The 16,125-nt window shown below is 36.5% G+C and overlaps 1 pseudogene; it reads right to left on the bottom strand.

The window, feature by feature from the left end:
• Positions 1-5,495: 5,495 nt before the first annotated feature.
• LOC136406458 (nucleolin-like) lies at positions 5,496-7,471 on the bottom strand (annotated as a pseudogene).
• Between the last annotated feature and the right edge of the window lie 8,654 nt (positions 7,472-16,125).

Raw genomic sequence — 16,125 nt, 5'->3', positions numbered from 1 at the left:
TTTCTTTTTTGTATTTTTCTGAAGCTGGAAACGGGGAAAGACAGTCAGACAGACTCCCGCATGCGCCCGACTGGGATCCACCCGGCACGCCCACCAGGGACGACGCTCTGCCCACCAGGGGGCGATGCTCTGCCCCTCCGGGGCGTCGCTCTGCCGCGACCAGAGCCACTCTAGCGCCTGGAGCAGAGGCCAAGGAGCCATCCCCAGCGCCCGGGCCATCTTTGCTCCAATGGAGCCTTGGCTGCGGGAGGGGAAGAGAGAGACAGAGAGGAAGGGGGGGGGTGGAGAAGCAAATGGGCGCTTCTTCTATGTGCCCTGGCCGGGAATCGAACCCAGGTCCCCCGCACGCCAGGCCGATGCTCTACCGCTGAGCCAAGCGGCCAGGGCCTCTTTTAGTAAATTTTTAGAAATGCAGTATGTATTGGCTAAATAAAAATATACAGTAGACATGTGTTGATAAATGTTACCTGGTAAAGAACACATTATAGTCATTTATGAATATAATTGAATAGATTTCTTGGACTCCTAATGAAATAGCTTGGTTACTTCTGTAAGAAAATAGTTAAGAGCCCAAGAAGAAATCCATTTTCTAAAAGAGATGGACTTGAAGGGGAGAAACTAAATGTTCTATAACCTCTCCCCTTAAGTCCAATTCCTGCCATGGAGAAAGGAAAAACTGTATCTGTCAGCATCAGAGAAAATGGAGGCAGTGTCCCTTCAGTTCATGAGAGCAGCCCACTTTCCGTGCCCCAGAGCAAATATCAGGGTGACCATCTTCCACAGGGCAGATCATGTGGAGGGGAAAATGCCATAAATAGATCTTCCTTTACTTGGATGGTGGTGTGTTAAAAATATAAATACAAGTCTTTGAATAATAATAGGCATTAGGTAAGTATATAAAATAAGGTATATAAAAGTAATGCAATAGAATGGTATGTGGCCATCACAAAATGTGCATTTTGGGAATATGTAATGGTATGCCAAATGCTTTAACATAATATCAGTCAATTAGCTTATAAATCTAAGCTTCTAAATACTTATGAAGTGTGTATAGAATACCTATAAAAAACCTACAGTTTATATATCTAATTATAAATTTATCTTCACTTAGTCTAGCCCTATATTTCTATATTGATATGTGTATTTTTTCAATATTGCTATTAAAATTAAAATGCTGCAATAAGAAAACTTGTATATAAATATTCTTCATACTGATGGATTGAGAATGTCTCCTTCTCTGCTCCTTTTCTATATAGTGCATATGTCCTACATGCATATAAAATGTAGATAAATGCCTATATACTTACATGTACCCAAGAAAAATATCTAGAAGTCATCCTTAACTCCTTTCCTGGCCCTGACGTCTAATCCATTACCTAGTTAATATAAGTAATCTCATTTACATCTTTCCAATGTTCCTCCTTTTCCCATCCTTCCTGACATTGCTCTTGTATCAGTCCCTCAGTATTTTTTATCTGGATAACTGGAATTAATCAACTTTAGTAGATGTGCCTGAAATATTTCTACATTCCACCTTTCTAATCCCCAACATTTTCTGAATGTTACAACTCATCTTTTACAACTTCGTTGCTATGAAGAAACTTTTTCCAAAATTCCCAATACTCTAATTCTAAGTCTAAAATAGGTGAACTTTCTCTCTAAAATGGCATTGTTTGGGCTTCTATCATCATTATATTTCTGTAGTATTATATGTCTCTGTTTATGTATTGCATCAAAATAAAAAGCATGTCTTTCAGTCTTGTAACTCAATTCTTGTAACAAAGTGCCTGACTTATAGAAGGAGTTGAATGAATGGATGTTTAAAAACTATTTAACTTTCCAGTAAGATTAGACAATCTCAGATTATAGTAATAATCACAAAGTAATCTTTCTCTATCTGCTATATAATTTAAATTAAGTAAGTAGAGCTCAAAGTCATTACAGATAATGAATTTTCAGAATAAAATTCTTTGAAAACATATACAAGTAAAAGCTTTCAAAATTTTTCATGTCTTGGCAAGGTAATTTGGTTGGTTAAAGTATTATCCCAATACCCAAATTGTGGGTTTAATCTCTGGTTAGGGCACATTCAGGAATCAACCAATGAATGCATAAATAAGTAAAATGGCAAATTAATGTCTCTCTCTTCCTCTCTCTTTTCCTTTATAAAATAAAAAAAATTCATGTTACTTTTTATATGTTCTGCAGAATGCCCTCTGTACCTGAAGACAGATACAGAATTTCAGCATATAGAAGCTTTTAAAAGCTAATGCTAATATTTGGTTCTTTATACCTTTGCGAGACTATCAAGGGTAGCCAATCAAAAACCTGGGTTAGGTAGATTAAAGAATTCTAAACAAACTAAATATTCTCTCCCCCCATCCCAGTTTGAATGCTACACAGCAAACATGGACAAAACGCTCTTCCCAATATTCACTACTTGTTACAATTGTAAATCAATGTTAAGTTAAAGTATCACAGAAGGGAAACTGAGTGAGCTAAAAAATCAATGAACATAATTTTGAGGTGATAAGTGCCATAGAAGACTTTGCATAAGCTCATTAATAGAAGAGGCTCTATGGGAGGCAGAGTGTGGTGTTGCCCTGGTCTTTATTTAGAAGTTAGATATGAGTTATATGCCACTTATGGGACTTGGACATAGAGGTGGGCTGTATTGAATTGTCTGTTGACAAATCATTCTCACAATAACCTTATTTAAGTTTTCTCTGCAAGACAAAAGAGAAGTCAGGAATTGTGTTTCCCTAAATTCTTTTCCCATTGGTCCAAGATTAGTTTTCCAATAAGAGGCATTCACTTGAGATTTGGAGGCTGAAAAAAGGAAAGACCAAAATCTCTCAAGGCAATTATAGTCCAATGTGTGGTCAGGTGTATGACTCATGGCCACTTGCTTCCCTGTGAGCTCTATGAACAACTCACACTGCTACTGCTGAAAGATCATTGGTGGGATCTTTCCAGAGTCTTCCTAATTTTGGCATATCTGCAGGAGACTCTATTACTTCAAGCTGAGAAAATCACTAGTAGTTTCCCTGACTTTTGCTTCTCTTGCTCTTCCAGTTACTGGCTAAACTCTTAATTCTCTATATCAATGTATTCAGTGCCTTGAAGAACAAAACGGATGCTGTTGCCTGACTAATATATCCCCATTGAAGAACACCTTCGAGAATTTGCCACACCACTTTTTGTCAGAGAACTTAGTGCAATAAAAAGTTAGAAATATTATACTTTTCAAGATGGCCATGTGCCAGCTTACAGCCCAGGATTCTATTACTAAGCAGCAAGAAGAAGCTAAATGTTGATGTTAACCTTGCCTTAAATAACATGATCCACATTTGGGGGGTGGGAGTTTCTCTCTTCCTCATTTTAGGATGAGGGTCTTTTATAAGCTATTTTTCATAGTACTAATTAAGAGGGCAGAATCCTGAAGCTAAAGAAAATAAGTACCAGACATCTATGAGAAAAATGCTCTTGACCAAATAGATTTTTGTTTAATATGACTTCCCCTATTGACTTATTCAAGATGCCATTTTGGATTTCATTAAATTGCACGTGCACCAACATTACTTCACACTTCCCTGAGCCTCGGTTTCTTCAGTTATTAAATAGAAATAGTAACACTTTTGCCCTGCTTGTTTCTCATGGATATTTTAGTAATAAAATATGGTGATGGATGTAAAAATATTTTGTGACTGACAAAGCCCTATGCAAATGAAAAGGATTATAATTAGGATTGCTTTAGTGACTATTCCAAAGTCTTCTATTGATTCATTTTGCAAAAGTTCTTGTCTCAGAAAAAGAGAAGTGCTATTCACGGCTCTGACAGTACCATGAAATAGACCACATCGTCTTCTTTTTGCAATTTCTTCTTGCATCTTTAAGGAACACAGAGCTAAAGGTCAGCTGAGTCATTATTTCCTACAAACAGGATGACCCAAGCAAGTATGTTCTTGACACTGGTGATGCTGCTTGTGAATCTGAACATACACAGTTAGTGCTTCTGGGTTGACAGCTGGGATTTAAAATACTTGTAGCTAAATCTTAAGAGCAGCTGACAAGCACAGGCCATCTGCTGCAGGTGTTCTCAAAAAGATCCTTAAATTAATCAAATCCATATTGACACACATTAACAAAACATTCAGCGGTACAAGTTCTCTTCCGTAGTCTTATTTGAGGGAAATTCCAAAATGTATCTTTAAACTTTATGTCTTACTCACAGGAAACAGTCACTGTCTAGAGCTTAGTGTATTCTGACAGAATGCTGTTCACATGGCAACATCCATCAGACCCTGAGAAAGCTGGTGACCTGGCACATCTTAGCTTTGCACCTCATCTCTCTGGGCTGGACATTTATTGAATAGATGCTTGTGCTGCAGACAGAATTTTATCTATCTCATTACAAACCATTGCTTTGACTTCATGAGCTACACAAATAGCCAGAGTGCATAGTCAGGCCTAGGCTTACATTTCCACAAAGCTGTTGCAGTTTATCTTCGCTCTACTGAAGTGCAAATACCTGCTTTGTGTGTCATGCTATTCTTTTCTTTTCTTTCTTTCTTTTTTTTTTTGTATTTTTCTGAAGCTGGAAACGGGGAGAGACAGTCAGACAGACTCCTGCATGCGCCCGACCGGGATCCACCCGGCACGCCCACCAGGGGCGATGCTCTGCCCACCAGGAGGCAATGCTCTGCCCGGACCAGAGCCACTCTAGCGCCTGGGGCAGAGGCCAAGGAGTCATCCCCAGCGCCCGGGCCATCTTTGCTCCAATAGAGCCTTGGCTGCGGGAGGGGAAGAGAGAGACAGAGAGGAAGGAGGGGGGGTGGAGAAGCAAATGGGCTCCTCTCCTATGTGCCTGACCGGGAATCGAACCCAGGTCCCCCACACGCCAGGCCGACGCTCTACCGCTGAGCCAACTGGCCAGGGCCCTATTCTTACTGTTATATGTCTCACATATTCATGATTCTCATGGATCACCCAAGATCTCATGGGGTTAATTTTTGCTAATCTTTCTTTTTTTCCCCCCAGAGGTTGGGACTCTTACTTTGTCCCAAACTTGCTGAAGCAAAATAATATTAAAACATTTTGCTTTCCTTTATAAACCCAATACACACACACACACACACACACACACACACACACACACACACACACACACAAGAATATATACACTCAACTATTTATAGGGAATTTTTTATTTTGTACATGGGAAGAAACAATGTAAGTTCAAAACTTACAAATAAGAATTAGCTCTATCACTCATTTCTAAAAAGTTTATGTAAATATCCAGTTAGAACCAATAGGGTATTTCCCCTGAAATATTATCAATATGGATTTATGGATTTCTAAGTAGACCACATGGAATCTCTTGGAATGTCTTTAGAAAGTTTTGTCATTGATCAAGTAACAGTAAAAATCCCAGAGTCTTTTCTTTATTTTCAAATGAAGAAGAAAAAACAGAAATAAAAGAAATTATTTTAACTTCATTTCTTCTGTTGCTTGTGGTCTCCTCCTCCTCTTCTGCCTCTTCAAAAGCCTCCCTGACCTCCAAAACCTCCCCAGCCTCTGCCACTAAATCCAGCTGACTCCAGATCCACCATTGCTTCTGCCACAACCCTTAAAGACACCTTGTCCCTTACGTTTGTCTTAGTCCAAAGTAACTTTGTTTCCATCAATTTCACCATCATCTATGGTCTCCTTGGCATCTTCCTCACTGTTGAAGTCTACAAACCAAACCCTTTGGGAGATCTAGTTCCAATATTCTTGCCCAAAAAGAGCCATTAAATTACTTCTTTACTGTCTCTTCTGTAGGCTCCTCAGACAGACCTTTGACGGAGTTTTGAGTGGCTGGTTTCTTGCTGTAGAATCCCCTGGGTCCTTGCAATTCTAGCCTGATTGCTCTGCCCTCAATTTCTCTTTTATTGCAGTAAAGCTTCTTTAGCATATTCAAATTAAGCACAGTCTATAAATGCATACACTTTAGATTTGCATTTTTGTTCTGGGGCACTTTGATAACAGTTGCCTTCTCAAATACTTTCTAAAGAGCTTTTCCTGTTGTGCTGTGGAAAAAGTTGCTTAAAACCAGAGTTTTTGGTTTACCACTTCAAATGCTGTTCTTTCCAACTTTACAGTTTGGCTTAGACCTTTCTTTCAGGTATAGTACAAAGAAGTGGATTGTCTATCTATTTCTGTTCCCTGCTTTTCTTCCAAGGTTTTTTCTGCATCAGCTTCTGCCTTAAATTCAATATAAGCATTCCCTTTACTCTTTCTATCTTTGCTGACTGATCTCATCTCTATAGCGTCTTTAAACACTTCTTTTAATTTATCCTGAGTAACAAATCTGTAAGACAGATTTTTAGCCAAAAGTGTTCTCACATCTCGATCTTTTTTATTATCTTTTCCCTTTGATTTTTCTAGTTTAATTTCATTGCCAAAGACTTTTAATCCAGTGAGTTCCCAGGCTTTTCCTAGGTCTTCAGCATATTCAAATCCACATCATCAAACTTTTAAATACACCAGTTCTGATATCCACAACAGCAAGATGATTTTTAACAAAAAGATGACTGATAACCATTTTTAATTCAGGAGCAGATTTGTTGAATTTCAGGTTTTCAACAGAGATTTGAAAGCTGTAGTTGGTTCTGTGGCTTCTACTTTCTGTTTCTTGGCATCAAGAGCAGCTTTCTGTTTGTCCATTTTCTTATTTTGTTTTCCAGGTGCTTCTTTGAGAGGCAATTCCTCCTCTTCATCCTCCTCCTCATCATACTATCCCTCATCATTCTCTCTTTCATCATCTTTATTGTCCTCCTCTTTGACATCATCCTCTTTGTCATTATCCTCAGCTGAGCTCTTGGCATTCACAGAATGAGGTTTGCAGAGCTCTGTTGCCTTTGGTTGGTGTAATCTCTATAGGTTCTCCTTTAGAGTCATCTTCTCTGTCATCATCCTCATTTTCCTCATGGACTTCATCCTCATCTTTGTCGCTGTCTTCTTCATCCGAGGAAGGAGTGACAGCAGCACCTGATCACTGCTGGCTCAAATTCATCCTCAATTTTATCCTCATCCTCTTCATCATCCTTTTCACTGTTGCCATTATCTTCTTCAATGCTATCTTTCTTCTTGGCATTCTTGTCATTCCTTGCTCCCTTGGCTGGGGTGGCTGCTTCCTTTTTACCAAGGGTTGTTACCAGTGCTTTGCCTGATGTCCCTCCCTTCTTGCCAATGGTTGATACTGCTTTGGCTGGTGTAACTGCTGCCATTTTGTCAAGAATGACAACTGCTTTCTTGGCTGGTATAGTAACTGCAATCTTTTTCATTGGGGGAAGCATTACCTTCTTTGCTGGAGTTGTGGAAGCCTTCTTCTTTTATCTGAGGGATGATAACCTCTTTTCCTCTGCTCCCATCTTCTGACATTTCCTCTTCTTCACTCTTCTTCTACTTCTTTTGGAGAAAGAATCATTTACAAGGGTCACCTTGATTTTTTACCAGCCTTTGTGAGTTTCACCATGATGGTAGTAATCACTGCAGAGTGTGTGGCAGCTAAGTGGTTCAAATGAGCTCAGAGGAACCAAATTATGACATAGACTGAGGCCACGCATACTGAAGATCTGGAGCACGTATGTTTCTCTGCCAGCTAAAGTTCTAAACTTATGCTAAACTTTCATAAATTCTCTGGGGATACTGTAAAACTCTCAGTTAGAAATTTCAATTATTTTTTTTTACTGAGAAATAGTTGAAATCATCTATTTTGAAATAGATTTTAAATGATCTTTCATGAGTTCTTATATCTTAATAGAAGATACTTTACAATTAAAGAGTGGCCTTCTGAGCAAACCATGTCTAAATTACATTCTTCTCCAATGTTCAAATATAGATTTATTAGTTTTTACTACTTTTTATTCCTACATCTTGTGAAAATATAAATAACAATACTGTACAAATATATATACTTATGGCTTTAAAAAACCTGAAAAATTACCTCCAAAAAGAAGGTTTCTAATAAATTTTTTGTGGAAAATATTAGAAAAGCAAAGAGACTTAAGCCTGTAACCCTACTATAGCTACTTTCCATGTGCTGTTATTCGACACTTCCAATGTGGCTATTGTAATGCAAGATCTAAAATTTAAATTTAATTTGAATTTGCATTTGGAAACAAATGGTATACACTTTTCCATAAAACATATTTTTAAACCTACTTTAACCATTGAAAATTTTGTGTCCAAACTGTGAGGTGATATTAATGTAAAATAAATAACAGATTTGGAAGACTTATGAAAAACAAGAATGTAAAATAGTAAAAAAAGTATAAAATAATATCTCAGTAATTTAATATTGATCACAGGTTAAAATAAAAAGTTTTAGATATATTGGATTAAATAAAATATATTATTAAAATTAATATCACCTGTTTACTTTTTCTTAATGTGGCTACTATCACATTTAAAGACTTTATTTATTCAATTTTTTTCAGAAAGGGGGGGAAGAGGGAGAGAGAGAGAGAAGGAAAGAGAGAAGGGAGAGGAGCAGGAAGCATCAACTTTCATATGTGCCTTGACCAGACAAGCCCAGGGTTTCAAACCAGCAACCTCAGCATTCCAGGTCAACGTTATATCCACTGTGCCACCACAGGTCAGGTGTGGCTACTATCACATTTAAATGTACATATGTTACTTGCATTATAGTTTTATTGGGAAATATTACCAAAAAAGAAAATTCAGCAAAGTTTCCTCTCTTGAAGTCTGCTTCTACTCTCAGTAAAGTTTACTGTAAACTCCTATCTCTTGCCCTATCCAAAAGTCTCTACATTTTTTTGATGGTTCAGACACCTGCTTTGGGTAATAATAGTAACTAAAACTGTGTTACAGCAGAGAGAGATTTGGATCCCACTGGGGGGGGAGAGAGAGAGAGAGAGAGAGAGAGAGAGAGAAGAAAGAAAGAAAGAAAGAAAGAAAGAAAGAAAGAAAGAAAGAAAGAAAGAAAGAAAGAAAGAAAGAAAGAAGGAAGGAAGGAAGGAAGGAGAAAGAAGAAAGAAAGAAAGAAAGAAAGAAAGAAAGAAAGAAAGAAAGAAAGAAAGAAAGAAAGAAAGAAAGAAAGAAAGAAAGAAAGAAAGAAAAGGAAGGAGGAAGGAAGGAAGGAAGGAAGGAAGGAAGGAAGGAAGGAAGGAAGGAAGGAAGGAAGGAAGGAAGGAAGGAAGGAAGGAAGGAAGGAAGGAAGGAAGGAAGGAAGGAAGGAAGGAAGGAAGGAAGGAAGGAAGGAAAGATGAGAGAGAGAAAGAAAGAAAGAAAGGTAGAGAGGCGGGGACATGTAGACTGTCTTCCCAACCCTCGTATTTGTATGTGGAGACATCATGCAGGGTTAAGACAGAAAGAAGATGGTTTCTGGACATCCTAAATTTTTTGAAGCCATTTCTTAACAAAATATCTTTACAAATCACATTATACTGTTGAGTTATTTTAGTACTAAATCATATGGTTTTACATGTATTCATAACATTTTTACCAATTATTTAAGGGACCTAAATAAACCCTTAATAGTATTTAAGTGGAACCATATATTCTGAGTTCTAAAATAACAGTTACAATATTCTGGCATGATTAATAAAAAAACAATTTGTATTTCAATAAGTAATAATTTTTGGAATAATTTTTAAAAACTTTTACTTCAGAATTAAGGTTAGATTTAGATTTTTTGTTAATATTAAAATTACATTTAAGAATGAGCTTTTGGAATTACATTGTAGTTGTCTGAGACAATGTCATATCATGGCATAACTCAAAATAACCAAACTCATGATTTTTCCAGTTGTGGTGTGTACAATTCTTTGGGTTCTCCTAAAGATGGCCAAAATGCCTCTTATGAGAAAAATCCCAGCAGGCATTGCATCTCCTGACACAGTTACAGTTTATTTTCTAGGAGCCTCGCTGTAACTGGAGAGGAGCTCATTCAGTGGCCGAATGTGCAGGCTTTTAAATCAAATGAATTTGATTCTATATCTGGGCCTTGCCACTTATGAATGTGGAATCTAAGACAATTTCCTCACAGGAAAGACAGATGATGATATGTACCTTCCAGTGGCTTCTGAAAGTTACTTTAGACAACAAATGTATATGTGTGTAAAGAACTTAACCTAACATCAGGCAAAGACTATCGACTTGGTCTTAAGTAACTATTACAATTTAGCTGTTTTATAGGTATGATTTTACGAAAAATAAGATGAAATGTTTTACTAACTCGTATGCGGACCTTCTTTACCTTTGTTTTGATATTATGCTTGAGAAACAATGAATATTTAGTAGAAAGCCTGTTGGAGGCATTCTTTCGATAGTGAGGATGAGTGTGATAAGAACTGATCCATTTATAGGTAATGCAATAATAGCATTAATTCACATTTATTGTGACACCACAGCCTATCCCAACAATCCTAATCAATGACCCTAACACCAAGCCATGCACAGAACACACAGACCCTGTTCAGCTCTGTGAAACTATTCTTGTTTCTTTCACTCTCTACCTCACCTTTGGGTCTCAAAATACGTACAGGCAGTCCCCAGGTTAGAAATGAGATAAAATTCAGTAGGTTTGTCTTTTCTTTTCTTTTCTTTTTTTTTCTTTGTTTGTTTTGTTTTGTTTTGTTTTGAGAAAGTCAAGGTGAGAGAGAGACAGGAACATCTAGCTGCTCCTGTATGTACCCTGACCGGGGAATCAAACTGGCAACCTCGCACTTCAGGACAATGCTCAGACCAACCAAGCAATCGGGCCAAGACTTTGTAGGTTTGTTTTTAAGTTGAATTTGTATGTAAATTAGAGCAGGTACATTTACCTATTAAATGCTCAGATGGATGTTTGTCATAACATAGTATTTATTTTTACCTTTCTGTACATGTAAATACTTAAATATTTTCTGTATTCATTAGAGATATTGGTCTGTACTTTTCTTTTTTTTGTGTTGTCCTTGCTTATGTTGGCCTCATAAAATGTGTTTGGAAGTGTTGCTTCTTCTTCAATTTTTTGAAAAACTTTGAGAAGGATAGGAAACAAATCTCTGAAAGTTTGATAGAATTCACTAGTATAGCTGACTGGCCCTGGACTTTTATTTTTTGAAAAGTTTTTAAAAGTTGTTTCTATTTTCTCCCTGCTTATGGTCGGTTTATGCTTTCTAATTCTTCATGATTCAGTCTAGGAATATTCTATTGTTCTAAAAAATTATCCATTTCTTCTGAATTGTTAAATTTGGTGGCATATAGTATTTCATATTATTCTACAATAATTTTTTGTATATCTATGATATCTGTGGTAATTTCTCCTCTTTCATTTTGGATTTTGCTTATGATTTTTTCTTCTTTTTTCCTAAGTGAGTCTTGCCAAGGGTTTGTCAATTTTCTTGATCTTTTCAAAGAACCAGCTCCTTCTTTTATTGATTTTTTTTATGGTTTTTTTGTTCTCTATTTCTTTTATTTCTGCTCTACTTTTTATTATTTCCTTTCTTCTGCTGGTTTTGGGTTGCATTTGTTCTTCTTTTTCTTTTTTTTTTTTTAATAATTTTATTTTTTTAATGGGGTGACATCAATAAATCAGGATACATATATTCAAAGATAACAAGTCCAGGGTATCTTGTCGTTCAATTATGTTGCATACCCATCAACCAAAGTCAGATTGTCCTCTGTCACCTTCTATCTTGTTTTCTTTGTGCCCCACCCCCTCCCCCTTTCCCTCTCCCATTCCCCCCTCCCTCCCGTAACCACCACACTCTTATCAGTGTCTCTTAGTTTCACTTTTATGTCCCACCTACGTATGGAATAATGCAGTTCCTGGTTTTTTCTGATTTACTTATTTCGCTTCGTATCATGTTATCAAGATCCCACCATTTTGCTGTAAATGTTCCGATGTCATCATTTCTTATGGCTGAGTAGTATTCCATAGTGTATATGTGCCACATCTTCTTTATCCAGTCATCTATTGATGGGCTTTTTGGTTGTTTCCATGTCCTGGCCACTGTGAACAATGCTGCAATGAACATGGGGCTGCATGTGTCTTTACGTATCAATGTTTCTGAGTTTTTGGGGTATATACCCAGTAGAGGGATTGCTGGGTCATAAGGTAGTTCTATTTTCAGTTTTTTGAGGAACCACCATACTTTCTTCCATAATGGTTGTACTACTTTACATTCCCACCAACAGTGTATGAGGGTTCCTTTTTCTCCACAGCCTCTCCAACATTTGCTATTACCTGTCTTGCTAATAATAGCTAATCGAACAGGTGTGAGGTGGTATCTCATTGCCGTTTTGATTTGCATTTCTCTAATAGCTAAAGAAGATGAGCATCTTTTCATATATCTGTTGGCCATTTGTATTTCTTCCTGGGAGAAGTGTCTGTTCATATCCTCTTCCCATTTTTTTATGGAATTGTTTTTTTGTTTGTTGTTGAGTTTTATGAGTTCTTTGTATATTTTGGATATTAGGCCCTTATCTGAGCTGTTGTTTGAAAATATCATTTCCCATTTAGTTGGCTTTCTGTTTATTTTGTTATCAGTTTCTCTTGCTGAGCAAAAACTTCTTAGTCTGATGTAGTCCCATTCATTAATTTTTTCCTTCACTTCTCTTGCCTGTGGAGTCAAATTCATAAAATGCTCTTTAAAACCCAGGTCCATGAGTTGAGTACCTATGTCTTCTTCTATGTACCTAATTGTTTCAGGTCTTATGTTTAGATCTTTGATCCATTTTGAGTTAATTTTTGTACAGGGGGAGAGACTGTAGTCCAGTTTCATTCTTTTGCATGTGGCTTTCCAGTTTTCCCAGCACCATTTATTGAAGAGGCTTTCTTTTCTCCATTGTGTGTTGTTGGCCCCTTTATCAAAAATTATTTGACTATATATATGTGGTTTTATTTCTGGACTTTCTATTCTGTTCCATTGGTCTGAGTGTCCATTTTTCTGGCAATACCATGCTGTTTTGATTGTCGTGGCCCTATAATAGAGTTTGAAGCAGGTATTGTAATGCCCCCAGCTTCATTCTTTTTCTTTAGGATTGCTTTGGCTATTCGGGGTTTTTTATAGTTCCATATAAATCTGATGATTTTTTGCTCTATTTCTTTAAAAAACATCATTGGAAGTTTGATGGGAATTGCATTAAATGTGTATATTGCTTTGGGTAATATAGCCATCTTGATTATATTTATTCTTCCTAGCCAAGAACAAGGTATATTCTTCCATCTCATTATATCTTTTTCAATTTCCCTTAAAAATGGTTTATAGTTTTCATTATATAAGTCCTTTACATTCTTTGTTATGTTTATTCCTAAGTATTTTATTTTTTTGTTGCAATCGTGAAGGGGATTATTCTTTTGAGTTCGTTCTCAATTGTTTCATTGTTGCCATATAGAAAGGCTATTGACTTCTGAATGTTAATTTTGTATCCTGCGACCTTACTGTATTGGCTTATTGTTTCTAGTAGTCTTTTTGTGGATTCTTTGGGGTTTTCGATGTATAGGATCATATCATCTGCAAAAAGTGATACCTTTACTTCTTCTTTTCCAATATGGATGCCTTTTATTTCTTTGTCTTGTCTGATTGCTCTGGCTAGAACCTCTAGTACCACATTAAATAAGAGTGGAGAGAGTGGACAACCCTGTCTTGTTCCTGATTTAAGGGGGAAAGCCTTCAGTTTAGTGCCATTTAATATGATGTTAGCTGATGGTTTATCATATATGGCCTTTATCATGTTGAGATATTTACCTTCTATACCCATTTTGTTGAGAGTCTTAAACATAAAATTGTGTTGTATTTTATCGAAAGCCTTTTCTGCGTCTATTGATAAGATCATGTGGTTTTTGTTCTTTGTTTTGTTGATATGGTGTATTACGTTAACCGTTTTACGTATGTTGAACCATCCTTGAGATTCTGGGATGAATCCCACTTGATCATGATGTATTATTTTTTTAATATGTTGTTGTATTCGATTTGCTAGTATTTTGTTTAGTATTTTAGCATCTGTATTCATTAGAGATATTGGTCTGTAGTTTTCTTTTTTTGTGCCATCCTTGCCTGGTTTTGGTATGAGGGTTATGTTGGCCTCATAAAATGTGTTTGGAAGTATTGCTTCTTCTTCAATTTTTTGGAAGACTTTGAGTAGAATAGGAACCAAGTCTTCTTTGAATGTTTGATAAAATTCGCTGGTATAGCCATCAGGGCCTGGACTTTTATTTTGGGGGAGGTTTTTAATGGTTTTTTCTATTTCTTCTCTACTGATAGGTCTGTTTAAGCTTTCTGCTTCTTCTTGACTCAGTCTAGGAAGGTTGTATTGTTCTAGGAATTTATCCATTTGTTCTAGGTTGTTGAATTTAGTGGCATAAAGTTTTTCATAGTATTCTACAATAATTCTTTGTATATCTACGGTGTCCGTGGTGATTTCTCCTCTTTCATTTTGGATTTTGTTTATATGAGTTCTTTCTCTTTTTTCCTTGGTAAGTCTTGCCAAGGGTTTGTCAATTTTGTTGATCTTTTCAAAGAACCAGCTCCTTGTTCTATTAATTTTTTCTATAGTTTTTCTGTTCTCTAATTCATTTATTTCTGCTCTGATTTTTATTATCTCCTTTCTTCGGCTGGTTTTGGATTGTCTTTGTTCTTCTTTTTCTAGTTCCTTAAGGTGTGAAGTTAAGTGGTTCACTTGGGCTCTCTCTTGTTTGTTCATATATGCCTGAAGTGATATGAACTTCCCTCTTATCACTGCTTTTGCTGCATCCCATAGATTCTGATATGTCGTATTGTCATTTTCATTAGTCTGTATATATCTTTTGATCTCTGCACTTATTTCTTCTTTAACCCATTCATTTTTTAAAAGTATGTTGTTTAGTTTCCACATTTTTTGGGATTTTTTTCCTCTTTTTTGCAGTTGAATTCTAGTTTCAAAGCTTTATGATCAGAAAATATGCTTGGTACAACTTCAATTTTTCTGAATTTGCTGATGTTGTTTTTGTGGCCCAACATATGGTCAATTCTTGAGAATGATCCATGTACACTGGAGAAAAATGTATACTCAGTCACTTTGGGATGAAATGTCCTGTAGATGTCTATCATATCCAGGTGCTCTAGTGTTTTGTTTAAGGCCACTATGTCTTTGTTGACTCTCTGTTTGGATGACCGATCTAGAGCCGTCAGCGGTGTATTGAGGACTCCAAGTATGATTGTATTTTTGTCAGTTTTTGTTTTAAGATCAATAAGTAGCTGTCTTATATATTTTGGTGCTCCTTGGTTTGGTGCATATATATTAAGAATTGTTATGTCTTCTTGATTCAGTGTCCCCTTAGCCATTATGAAATGGCCATTTTTATCTCTGAGTACTTTTCCTGTCTTGTAGTCAGCATTATCCGATATGAGTATTGCTACACCTGCTTTTTTTTGGATGTTATTTGCTTGGAGTATTGTTTTCCAGCCTTTCACTTTGAATTTGTTTTTATCCTTGTTACTTAGATGAGTTTCTTGTAGGCAGCATACAGTTGGATTTTCTTTTTTAATCCATTCTGCTACTCTGTGCCTTTTTATTGGTGAGTTTAATCTGTTTACATTTAGTGTAATTATTGATACTTGTGAGTTCCCTATTGCCATTTTATATCTTGCTTTCTGTTAGTTTTGTGTCTTGTTTGATCCTTCTCTTTTGTTTTTCTATCTTTTGTTTTTATTTGGTTGTATTCCATACATCTTTCCTCTGTTGCTATCTTTTTTATCTCATGTGCTTCTGTGGTGGTTTTTTCAATGGTGGTTACCTTTGAGTAATGAAAAGGGTCCCTACCCTGTTCATTGTAGCGAACTATTTTGTGAGTACTTTTGCACTCCATCGTCCTTTGCTACTGTTAATCTCCATCTTCTCCCCCTCTTTCTTTTTGTTGTTGTCACAGTTTAAATTTGGTTTTATTGTGTTCTTCTTGGAGCTTTTACTTGTGGCTCTGTTTTTTTTTTTTTTTGTTCTTTGTATCTGATTGGAGAACCCCCTTTAGTAATTCCTGGAGTGGGGGTTTTCTGATGATAAATTCCCTTATCTTTTCTGTATCTGTGAATGTTTTTATTTCTCCTTCATATTTGAAGGATAGCTTTGATGGGTATAGTATTCGTGGCTGAAAGT

The sequence above is a fragment of the Saccopteryx leptura genome, chromosome 5 (assembly GCF_036850995.1).
Source record: "Saccopteryx leptura isolate mSacLep1 chromosome 5, mSacLep1_pri_phased_curated, whole genome shotgun sequence".
In the NCBI taxonomy this organism is placed as follows: domain Eukaryota; kingdom Metazoa; phylum Chordata; class Mammalia; order Chiroptera; family Emballonuridae; genus Saccopteryx; species Saccopteryx leptura.
This window is presented reverse-complemented; position numbering and strand designations above follow the sequence as displayed.